This window comes from Notolepis coatsorum, assembly GCF_963971535.1.
Source record: "Notolepis coatsorum genome assembly, chromosome: 10".
In the NCBI taxonomy this organism is placed as follows: Eukaryota; Metazoa; Chordata; class Actinopteri; order Aulopiformes; family Paralepididae; genus Notolepis; species Notolepis coatsorum.
The window spans coordinates 92,395,962-92,407,922 of NC_140174.1; positions in this window are offsets into that span (position 1 = coordinate 92,395,962).

Here is an 11,961-nt window from a genome sequence, read left to right on the forward strand (position 1 = left end):
ACGCTCTCGCCATCGCCACTGTTCCGACGCGCACACCAAGGTGTGGCGCGCACTCTGTTCCTCGGCTCCAACAGCGGCTACCCGGTGGACGACGCTCTCGCCATCGCCACTGTTCCGACGCGCACACCAAGGTGTGGCGCGCACTCTGTTCCTCGGCTCCGACAGCGGCTACCCGGTGGACGACGCTCTCGCCATCGCCACTGTTCCGACGCGCACACCAAGGTGTGGCGCGCACTCTGTTCCTCGGCTCCGACAGCGGCTACCCGGTGGACGACATCCTCGCCACCGCCACTGTTCCGACGCGCACACCAAGGTGTGGCGCGCACTCTGTTCCTCGGCTCCGACAGCGGCTACCCGGTGGACGACATCCTCGCCACCGCCGTTGTTCCAGCGCTCTGTTCCTCGGCTCGGACAGCCAGCCACCCGGTGGCGATGCCCTCGCCCTGTTGCTGTCCCCGTACCATTACGCACACGCCTGGGTGAGTTTTGATTGTGATGTCACTCACCCAGCGTTGTGTCCTTGCCCCCGTTCCCGTTGCTGTCCCCGTACCATTACGCACACGCCTGGGTGAGTTTTGATTGTGATGTCACTCACCCAGCGTAGTGTCCTTGCCCCCGTTCCCGTTGCTGTCCCCGTACCATTACGCACACGCCTGGGTGAGTTTTGATTGTGATGTCACTCACCCAGCGTAGTGCCCTTGCCCCCGTTCCCGCTGCTGTTCCTGTACCTTTACGCATACGCCTGGGTGAGTTTTGATTGTGATGTCACTCTCCCAGCGTATTGCCTCTGTTAGTTAGTTTGGACATTTCATCTCCCAGCGTATTGCCTCTGTTAGTTAGTTTGGACATTTCATCTCCCAGCGTATTGCCTCTGTTTTTGGTTCTCACTTAGAATAGTATTTTTGGACTTTACATCTCCCCCTGTGTGTTTGTCACACGAAGATATTATTACTTTGTTCACTTTGTTATTTGGACTGTTCTGCACCTGCTCTGTTTTTCCCTTTTGTGCATTAACTCTCTCCTCTGTCCTGCAGAGCGGCCCAGATGATTTCCACCAGTCCTCCCAGTTCCTCCCTGTTTCCCAGCCCGCCTCCGCGGGCCTCAGTCCCCTCTGTTCCCTAGTTCTCCCCGTTCTAGTTCCACCTAGTTCCTGGTCCCAAGTTCTCCCCTTCTAGTTCCACCTAGTTCCTGTTCCCTAGTTCTCCCCTTTCTAGTTCCACCTAGTTCCTGGTCCCAAGTTCTCCCCTTCTAGTTCCACCTAGTTCCTTGTCCCTAGTTCCCCTAGTCCCCGTTTCTCCTGTTCCCTAGCTCTCCTAGTCCCTAGTCCTCTCTCCCTAGTTCTCCTTGTCCCTGGTTTACCTAGTCTCTAGTTCCTCTGTCCCAAGGCGTTCCCTTAACCTTCCCTTAGGCGTTCCCTAACCTTCCCTTAGGCGTTCCCTTACTTTCCCTTAGTGTTCCCTTTTCCTGCCCGCCTCTTAAAGGCACCTTTCCTTCCCCTCATATTATATTCCTGTATTTGTGATTCTCCCTTAAAGGGACAGTGCCCTTTTCCCTGTATTTCCCTGTTGTTCAATAAATATCTGTTTCTTGGCAAACCATCATACCTGTCTTGTGTTGTGCGATTGGGGTCGGTTACAAACCATAACAGTACGACCCCACCAAGTCTACGACCCCAGCCAGCACAGACTGTGTATGTTGAGTTTGCCTTTTTTTTTCTTGTTCCCTCTAGCTCCCCTGTTAGCCCAGTTTAGCTTCCTTGTTAGTCCTGTTTGCTCCCTTGTTAGCCTGTTACTCCCCTGTTTGGCTTGTTAGTCTCCCCGGTTAGCTCCCCTGTTTGCTTCCCGTTTTGCCCTGTTTGACCCCCCTTTAGCTAGCCATGCCCTGGCAGCTAACCCAGTCCCTCAGCAGAGCCCCTGTCTGCTAGCTTTGCCTCGGCGGCTAGCACAGCCTCTATGTTAATGCAGCCCTTACTGCTGGCATAGGCCCTGTAGCTAGCCATGCCCTGGCAGCTAACCCAGTCCCTCAGCAGAGCCCCAGTCTGCTAGCTTGGCCCCGGCTGCTAGCACAGCCTCTATGTTAATGCAGCCTTGCAGCTGGCATAGGCCCTGTAGCTAGCCAGGCCCAAGCAGCTAACCCGGTCCCTCTGCATGGCCTCCACTTTTTTGTGTAGAATCTCACACAGCTAGGACTGTCCTTCCAGCTAGCTTGTGCTCTCATGCTGGTCCAGCCCTGTCTGCCAGCCTAGCTCCGGCAGCTAGCGCAGCCTCTATGTTGATGTAGCAGTACAGCTAGCATAGGCCCTGTAGCTATCAGTGCCCTGGCAGCTACCCTTTCCCTCTGCTAGCCTGGCTCCGGCAGCTTGCGCAGCCTCTATGTTGATGTAGCAGTACAGCTAGCATAGGCCCTGTAGCTATCAGTGCCCTGGCAGCTAACCTTCCCTCTGCTAGCCCTTTCCCGGTGCTTCTATGGTTACCCCTTAGCTACCCTGCTCGCCCCTCAGTTCCTCTAGACCAGTTGCTCTAGACCAGTTCCTCTAGACCAGTTCTCTAAACCAGTTCTCTAGACCAGTTCTCTTGCCCAGTTCGCTAGACTAGTTCTCTAGACCCAGTTCCTCTAGACCAGTTCCCCCAGTTGCCCCTCTGCTACCCTAGTTACCCCTCGGCGACCCTGTTTCTTTTGCTAGCCCCACTCTTGTGGTGGCTTCCCCTGCTGGCTTGGCCAGTACCTCTTGTTTTGCCCCCTGCCACTCTGTCTGTATTTGTTTTGGGTCGCCGGGTGGCTCCCGTTGGAGGGGGGGATACTGTGAGGTTTTGCCCGCTGCTCACTACCTTTTCTCTGTCTTCTTTAAGCCTACTGTTAGGAATTCCCTATTCTCTGTCTTCTTTAAGCCTACTGTTAGGAATTCCCTACTCACTCTCTCTAGCCCCCACCCTCTCGTTCCTTACCCTTAGTGGCCACACCTGTTTGATATTCTATTATCTCTCGCACCTGTGGTGGCAGGCTAATTAGTCCCCCTGTGGGCTTTAAATACCAGGGCGCTTCCCCTCGTTTTGGCGTGGGGTCGTGTTGTATACTTGCCGAGTCATATTCTCTAAACATCTAGACTCTTTCGGGAGATCCTCTGTCTGCCTATGCTGTTCCATTCTCCTGCGTCGAGATGTTTGCTCCAGCCTTCGCCTGCTGTCGCCGTTGCCTGAGAGTGGGACTGGTCTGCGCTCCCTAGACTTCCACGGGAGGCATCCCAGTCATCCACTTCAGACCCCCCGCGCAGCTGTCGTCCTGACGCACATCCAGACCAGCGCAGACGCTCTCCAGTCCTCAGCGCGCAACGCGCATCTTCCAAGGACGCTCGAGCTTGGCACGCTCTCCAGACCAGCGCGCAACGCGCATCTTCCAAGAACCCTCGAGCTTGGCACGCTCTCCAGTCCTCAGCGCGCAACGCGCATCTTCCAAGGACGCTCGAGCTTGGCACGCTCTCCAGACCAGCGCGCAACGCGCATCTTCCAAGGACGCTCGAGCTTGGCACGCTCTCCAGACCAGCGCGCAACGCGCATCTTCCAAGAACCCTCGAGCTTGGCACGCTCCTCCGTACCAGCGCACTGACGCGCATCTTCCAGACCTTCGAGCTTGGCACGCTCCTCCGTACCAGCGCACTGACGCGCATCTTCCAGACCTTCGAGCTTGGCACGCTCCTCCGTACCAGCGCACTGACGCGCATCTTCCAGACCTTCGTGCTTGGCACACTCCTCCTCGCAGACGCACCCCGAGGCGTCTCTCGGTTCCGACGCGCACACCAAGGTGTGGCGCGCACTCTGTTCCTCGGCTCCAACAGCGGCTACCCGGTGGACGACGCTCTCGCCATCGCCACTGTTCCGACGCGCACACCAAGGTGTGGCGCGCACTCTGTTCCTCGGCTCCAACAGCGGCTACCCGGTGGACGACGCTCTCGCCATCGCCACTGTTCCGACGCGCACACCAAGGTGTGGCGCGCACTCTGTTCCTCGGCTCCAACAGCGGCTACCCGGTGGACGACGCTCTCGCCATCGCCACTGTTCCGACGCGCACACCAAGGTGTGGCGCGCACTCTGTTCCTCGGCTCCGACAGCGGCTACCCGGTGGACGACGCTCTCGCCATCGCCACTGTTCCGACGCGCACACCAAGGTGTGGCGCGCACTCTGTTCCTCGGCTCCGACAGCGGCTACCCGGTGGACGACATCCTCGCCACCGCCACTGTTCCGACGCGCACACCAAGGTGTGGCGCGCACTCTGTTCCTCGGCTCCGACAGCGGCTACCCGGTGGACGACATCCTCGCCACCGCCGTTGTTCCAGCGCTCTGTTCCTCGGCTCGGACAGCCAGCCACCCGGTGGCGATGCCCTCGCCCCGTTGCTGTCCCCGTACCATTACGCACACGCCTGGGTGAGTTTTGATTGTGATGTCACTCACCCAGCGTTGTGTCCTTGCCCCCGTTCCCGTTGCTGTCCCCGTACCATTACGCACACGCCTGGGTGAGTTTTGATTGTGATGTCACTCACCCAGCGTAGTGTCCTTGCCCCCGTTCCCGTTGCTGTCCCCGTACCATTACGCACACGCCTGGGTGAGTTTTGATTGTGATGTCACTCACCCAGCGTAGTGCCCTTGCCCCCGTTCCCGCTGCTGTTCCTGTACCTTTACGCATACGCCTGGGTGAGTTTTGATTGTGATGTCACTCTCCCAGCGTATTGCCTCTGTTAGTTAGTTTGGACATTTCATCTCCCAGCGTATTGCCTCTGTTAGTTAGTTTGGACATTTCATCTCCCAGCGTATTGCCTCTGTTTTTGGTTCTCACTTAGAATAGTATTTTTGGACTTTACATCTCCCCCTGTGTGTTTGTCACACGAAGATATTATTACTTTGTTCACTTTGTTATTTGGACTGTTCTGCACCTGCTCTGTTTTTCCCTTTTGTGCATTAACTCTCTCCTCTGTCCTGCAGAGCGGCCCAGATGATTTCCACCAGTCCTCCCAGTTCCTCCCTGTTTCCCAGCCCGCCTCCGCGGGCCTCAGTCCCCTCAGTCCCCTCTGTTCCCCTTTCTAGTTCCACCTAGTTCCTGGTCCCAAGTTCTCCCCTTCTAGTTCCACCTAGTTCCTGTTCCCTAGTTCTCCCCTTTCTAGTTCCACCTAGTTCCTGGTCCCAAGTTCTCCCCTTCTAGTTCCACCTAGTTCCTTGTCCCTAGTTCCCCTAGTCCCCGTTTCTCCTGTTCCCTAGCTCTCCTAGTCCCTAGTCCTCTCTCCCTAGTTCTCCTTGTCCCTGGTTTACCTAGTCTCTAGTTCCTCTGTCCCAAGGCGTTCCCTTAACCTTCCCTTAGGCGTTCCCTAACCTTCCCTTAGGCGTTCCCTTACTTTCCCTTAGTGTTCCCTTTTCCTGCCCGCCTCTTAAAGGCACCTTTCCTTCCCCTCATATTATATTCCTGTATTTGTGATTCTCCCTTAAAGGGACAGTGCCCTTTTCCCTGTATTTCCCTGTTGTTCAATAAATATCTGTTTCTTGGCAAACCATCATACCTGTCTTGTGTTGTGCGATTGGGGTCGGTTACAAACCATAACACTATTATGTACATCATCCACAATCGGGTGGATATTCGGTGCCTCCACTATGCAAAATCAAAAACAGACACAGGGAATTTGAATCAAGGCTACACAAGGTTAAACAATTTCCTCACACTTTAGGAATAATTCTTTAGAGAGAGAAATTGGGAATAAGATAATTTGTAATACGTTATTTGTGCCTTTGTGATATCAGTGCATTTCCTTAGTTAAAGGTGCTATAAGTGGTATTTAATTTTTTTAATACGTGTTAAATATTTTCTGTTTACTGTACTAAGTGGAGGGACTGGGAGACCCATGTTACTGACCAAACAAATTCTAGATCTGTGATGGCTGTTGGAGTGTAGAGCTATTATTTTAACAAAGAAAATACCACTTACAGCACCTTTTAATTGATATTCACACTTTCTTTGTCTCTTCTCTGTCCTTAGAGAACACATAGGTGCTGTAAACGTCATCGCTGCCGGCGATGTCACGTGCCTTAGCATAAATAGAGAGTGAGTGAGTCAGCAACATTAAAAACAATGGGTCTCATTCACCAACGGACTTAAGACACTAAATTTGCCAGATTTGGAACAATAGGGTCCAGAGGGTTAAGACCTTTTCTGGCCGATTTTGGGATTTTCCAAACGTCCCTAAACTTGGATTCGGCCCTGACTATGAGCAGGATTTAGGAGTGCTGAAGAGCAGTCTTAACTTGACAGACAACTTGCCAGCCGCTTTAGCTATCCTTGTACCGGCACGGTGGTGTAGTGGTTAACACTGTCGCCTCACAGCAAGAAGGTCCAGGGTTCGATTCCCGCTTGGGGACCAGGTTTCCATGATGCCAGGTACCCAGGTGGGGTATCTCCCAGGCCTTTCTGTGTGGAGTTTGCATGTTCTCCCCGTGCTCGCAAGGGTTTCCCCCCCGATAAGATAAACCCAATGGAAAAACATGCACAACAACAGATCGCTAACGCTGTGGCGTCCTTGACGAAGACGGACAGGAGCACTTGGATTGGTCCCCTGGCGCAGCTCACGTTGACGCCTGTCTGCTCCCGGCTGCCCTTGGGGGGGAAGGACGACGGGATGGGTTAATCGCAGAGACGAATCGCATCGGCGATTCTAAAGAGACAATGCATGCGTGTGTGTTCCGGTGTGTGTGCTAAAAAAACTAACCACTGTGTGTACCGCTAAAACATTGAGTGTCGTTGCATGCCGAATAAAGACCTCCGCAACAGGTCCTGCATTATTATATAATATATTATTATTTATATATTATACCTACTGCGCCACCGCTTTAACACATCCACCGCCGGAAACGCTTTAAAACGTTATTGCCCGCCATGCGTTGTCTGCCACACCACGCTGTACAGCGATATTGAGATCAATATTTCATTTTTTCGCCATGGCATTCATAATTCATATATACACCTCCGGCGCTGCAGCTGGACCTATGGCTCAATACAACGACGGCTCAATACCGCCGCCTGGTGGATGTTCGGGCGAGTTACACTGGTAAACAGGATATGGCTGCTGTGCGTCGATTAAATTCATCCGGCCATCAGATATTGTCGCAAGGCTCCTGACAGACACTATGTACATAATGGATCGCTTTATAAACGTAATAATCGATATGATTTTGGCGTTTATTGCGACATACAAACCGGAAATGGACCTAGGCGATCGACGTCCTATACCTGGGATCTTTCACCGCCAGTCTCATTGGCGAACGGTAAGAGGACGCTGACGCTATTTTTAGCCCAATTGTTTATTCATTTCACTGCAAACCGATCTGATCAATATATCACCCATACTACATAAAGCATTTACTGACGATCACGGAATTATAAACTACCCCCCCCCCCCTTTCATCCGCGCATGATGACGCATAACGTATAGGATCATATACAGTTGAATTTTTTAATATAGCGTGTCTAGGGAATAAACGGCAATTGATAATCTATATATGTGTTTATGCCTATAACTCACGTTCTATGAATTACTGCAGAAAACGATAAAAACGTATATTCTAGAAGGTATTTTTGTATGAATGTTTGAATGAAAAAGTATTGATTGATTGATTGATTGATTGAAAAGTTTATTAACAGATTGCAGAATGGGTACAGTACAGTACAGCTCAATACATACAATTGTTAAGAGGATGCAGACCTGAGAAAGACTTTTGTCTTGTTTCCATCAGGGTCACCCATTTTCAATTCATCATATGACACACACGACATACAGATAGACAGTACTGCTACATCTATACATTTATGACATACCAGATTTTCAAATACAGTACTGTTTGTGATACTAAAAAAATCCAGAAAAAGAGTGTATATACATTTGACATAGAAACTGTGCATTGGAGGAGGTTGGGTAGGTGGGGTGGGGCTGTACATTGGAGGTGGGGGGGGTGGGTAGGGCGGGGGGACACTGTACATTGGAATACTGACATACATTTGACATAGAAACTGTACATTGGAGGAGGTTGGGTAGGTGGGGTGGGGTTGGGTGGGGCTGTACATTGGAGGTGGGGGGGGGGGGGGGTTGGGTAGGGGGGGGGGAACTGTACATTGGAATACTGACAAAGCCATGCTTGGTCTTTATTGTACAACTGGGTTAGGACATTTGTAGGGGCCAGTTTCGAATTGCAGTCTCCCGTAGGTGTTCTTTGAGAGTGTTTTTGAAGGTGGGTAGTGATTCACATTCCTTTACAGCTTTGGGTAGGGCGTTCCACATTGATGTGGCATAATTGCGAAACGTGTTTAGTCCCTTGTTTGAGCCGAATCTGGGTTTTACATGATTTGTGGAGCTCCCGCTGGTGTTGTGATCGTGGTATTCACTGACCTTTGGGAAGTATTTTGACATGTACATGGGTACCTTGGTCGTGTAGTGTATCTTGTAGACCAGGCCCATTGCAAGTTGCTGTACTCTGTCGTCTACTCTAAGCTATCCTAGGATGGCAAAGTGTGCAGGGGTGAGGTGGGTTCTAGGAGTCAGGTCAAGCAGTAGTCTGACTAGTTTGTTTTGAGATGTTTGTAATTTGGTTTTTAGTGCCTTTGAGGTGCTTTGGTACCATGAGGTGCAAGCATAGTCGTAGTACCCTTGAATGAGTGCTCCTGCCAGAGTCTTCAGGGTATTCTTGTTTACCAGAGAGGAGATCCGGTACAAGAATCGAGTTCGTTGGTTGACTTTTTTTATTACATTGGATGCCATTTTGTCACAGGAAAGATTAGCCTCTAGGATGGAACCCAGGTAGGTAATTTCATCTTTCCTTGTGACAATATTGTCACCCACTGTAACTGAGAAGCTGTCGGTCTTGCTGAGTTTGTTATTTGAACCGAAGAGAATGGACTCTGTTTTGCCCATGTGTAATGATAGTTTGTTGTCGGCGAGCCATATGCAGATTTTGCCTAGTTCCGAGCTGACGGTTTTTTCAACCTGTAACTTGTTCTTGTCAGAGACCAGCAGGGCTGAGTCGTCCGCAAACAGGAACAAGTTGCAGTCACAAGCTGACGACATGTAATTTGCATAAATTAGGAACAGTAGTGGTCCTAGTATGCTTCCTTGTGGAACACCACAGTTCACTGTGAGGGGGGGGGATAGGGTATAACGTTCCTACATCCTGAACGATAGATCATCGATGTTGAATGGGCCATAGTAATGTCAATTTAGCAATACAATTTAAAAAGTTATAGCCCTGCAAAGAAGGTGAACATCTCCATAGGCTTAGAGTGGTGGCAGACTGGCTATATTGATGGATATAACCAGTGGCAGGGAATTGTGAGATAGGGATTTTCACTGGGTGTCGCGGTGTTTGCAGGGCTATATCTATATTATAGCTACGGAGACAATACTATGGCTCATTTGACATTAACTATCGTTCAACATGTGAAAAAGAATACATTTTTTCATGTATATGTTTGCGTGTTATACCGTGGTGAATATTGTAGTTTCAGAGTGATCCTGGCTAATTCCTGGTAACTGTGCTATGGAGCAATACGTGAATTTTGCTAAAAGCGTTGGCGTTGCTCGCCTGGACACGCTACTATTTCCAATTCAAAGGTATATAATAGGTATTATGTTTCATCATGAATGCATGAAAGGGGGGGGGGTCGTTTTTTGATGCTTTGATCGTCAGCAACGGCATACGTTTTGGAGTACGTTACATATGATCGTTGCGATCGATGTGAAATCATGGTTGGATCAAAGTAGGATTGATGTCATATAGTCCTTACCTTTACTAGGTACTTTACTTTACTAGGTATCCCAAAAAGAATATTCCAATTCTCTGATCGCGATTTCCAGTATTGGTGTCCATCAATACTGACATAATCCGGCACAACACATGCATCGAGGCGCCATGGACGCGTTCCAATGTGATCGGGTGAACCGCTAGACTTGCCTGAACCAAAATTCTCCACCCGGAGGAATTTAGATGTAACACCCAGTGTGAAAAAAGGTTTCAAAGGGTGGGCGATACTGCCACCTAGCAGGATGCGGCCGGCATTGCACTCTAGCGATCTCAGAATGATTTCCTATGGTAAAACAGAGGTCCGTGACATTGCATAGAATAAAAAAATCGAATAAAAGAAAAAACGATGAAAACCCGACTATACTCGAGTATGGCGCTCAACCGCTGGCGAGATAACCCGACTATCATCGGGTCTGGCGCTGAATGAGTTAAGGGCTTTCATTGGGAGGAATCATAGTGATTCCTTCATGTCAACTCTACAGGCCTCCTTGGAATTAATTAATCATAATTTAAATAAATATGACAATATTTGTACGATAAAAAATTATGCATTTGATGTCCGAAAAATAAATAATATGGATTCATCTGATCACAGGGCAACTGGATTAACCATATCTGCACCAGCTATTTTGGACAAATGTATAATTACTTAATTACTCCCATATTCAAACACAATTATGCAATTATTGTGAAATGATTGAAAATAATTATTATTTAATGCCTTCTGTGGCATTTGTATTTCTTATTTGTTAAATATCTGTTTTATTGATTAATTATACATTTGAAAGAATGCAGGTTATAGCCAACATGCAATATATCCCATTGATTGGTACAAAGTGACAGACATTTGTTGTTTTATATAACCTGCATTCTTTCAAATATATCATTAATCAATAAAACAGATATTGAAATACACTATGTAGCCTACTATACCAACACTGCAAATGACAGTGGATAAATAAATAAGAACTAAAGCTAATCGTGTGTATATATCTATAGTGAGACTGCATTAATATTCCAAAAGTCTTGTTGCGCCACACACACGCACACTGTATAGCCTACGTGTCTAATGAATGAAGGCTTATATTATTCTAATTACTTGTTTCATTAGGATTTAGTAGATAGTATACTATATGCTCTGCCCTATACGTACAGTACACATATTAAGGCCGCCAGAGTCGGGCGTACCATGAGTGGACTGCATGGTGGACTGTACTACTATGGCAGCGCAGTATCTGTGATCTCCTAATAAAACAAGTCTACCGTTCATTCATTACGCACGTAGACTATACAGTACTGCGTGCGAGTGCGTGCTGCGGCAGATGGCCACGATATGATGACAATACATTAATCTCATTTTGATCGGTCGCAAAGCGCTTCCGCTACCTATATCGGCCACCATTGCGTGCACTGCTGCATCATCAGTTGCATTATAATGAGCTGGAGCAGGTGCGCCTCCACTCCTATTGGCTGGCTTATAAGTAGCTGTCGGAGGCGTGTCTGTATGCAAATGACCTAGACGGGAATGCGCGTTCATGTTTGTCAATGAGTGACATTCCTCATTGCCGGCATCCCAGCTGGGATCGTTTGTGCCACTTAAGACAGCTTCCCCACGCGTTGGTGAATCAGGTCGGCGATTCTGTCTTAGTGGGTTCCAAGATGGTTGCCCTAAGAGAAGTCTTTGGGCAATGTTGGTGAATGAGACCCAATCACTGCTTGTAAAACAAATACTCTATTATGTCACTCGAACGCGTTGCATGTCCATCGATTTGTATATCTAAGAGAGACTCCGGAGTGTATCTTTTCAGAGATCCGCTTCTGTTTTTCAGGGCTTTCAGAAACATCGGAGGTTCGGTGGATGGCGGCCGCGATGCGCAGCGAGGCGCTGAATCCAAAGTGGAGTAAGAGATTCAATTGTAAAAAACAACAAGGTATTATTTTTATTTATCCAAAGCACTGGGTACCAGCCCTCCTCCCCTCCTCCCCTCCTCTCCCTGTGAGCAGGTTAGACGCGCACGCCACACTGCTATCGAACGTGACTCTAAGTGATTTCCAGGTCGTCTGCACGCTGGGAGCGGGGGAAATTGGTCACGTAGAGCTGGTGAGTCGGGGGGGGGGGGCGGGGGGGGGGGGGGG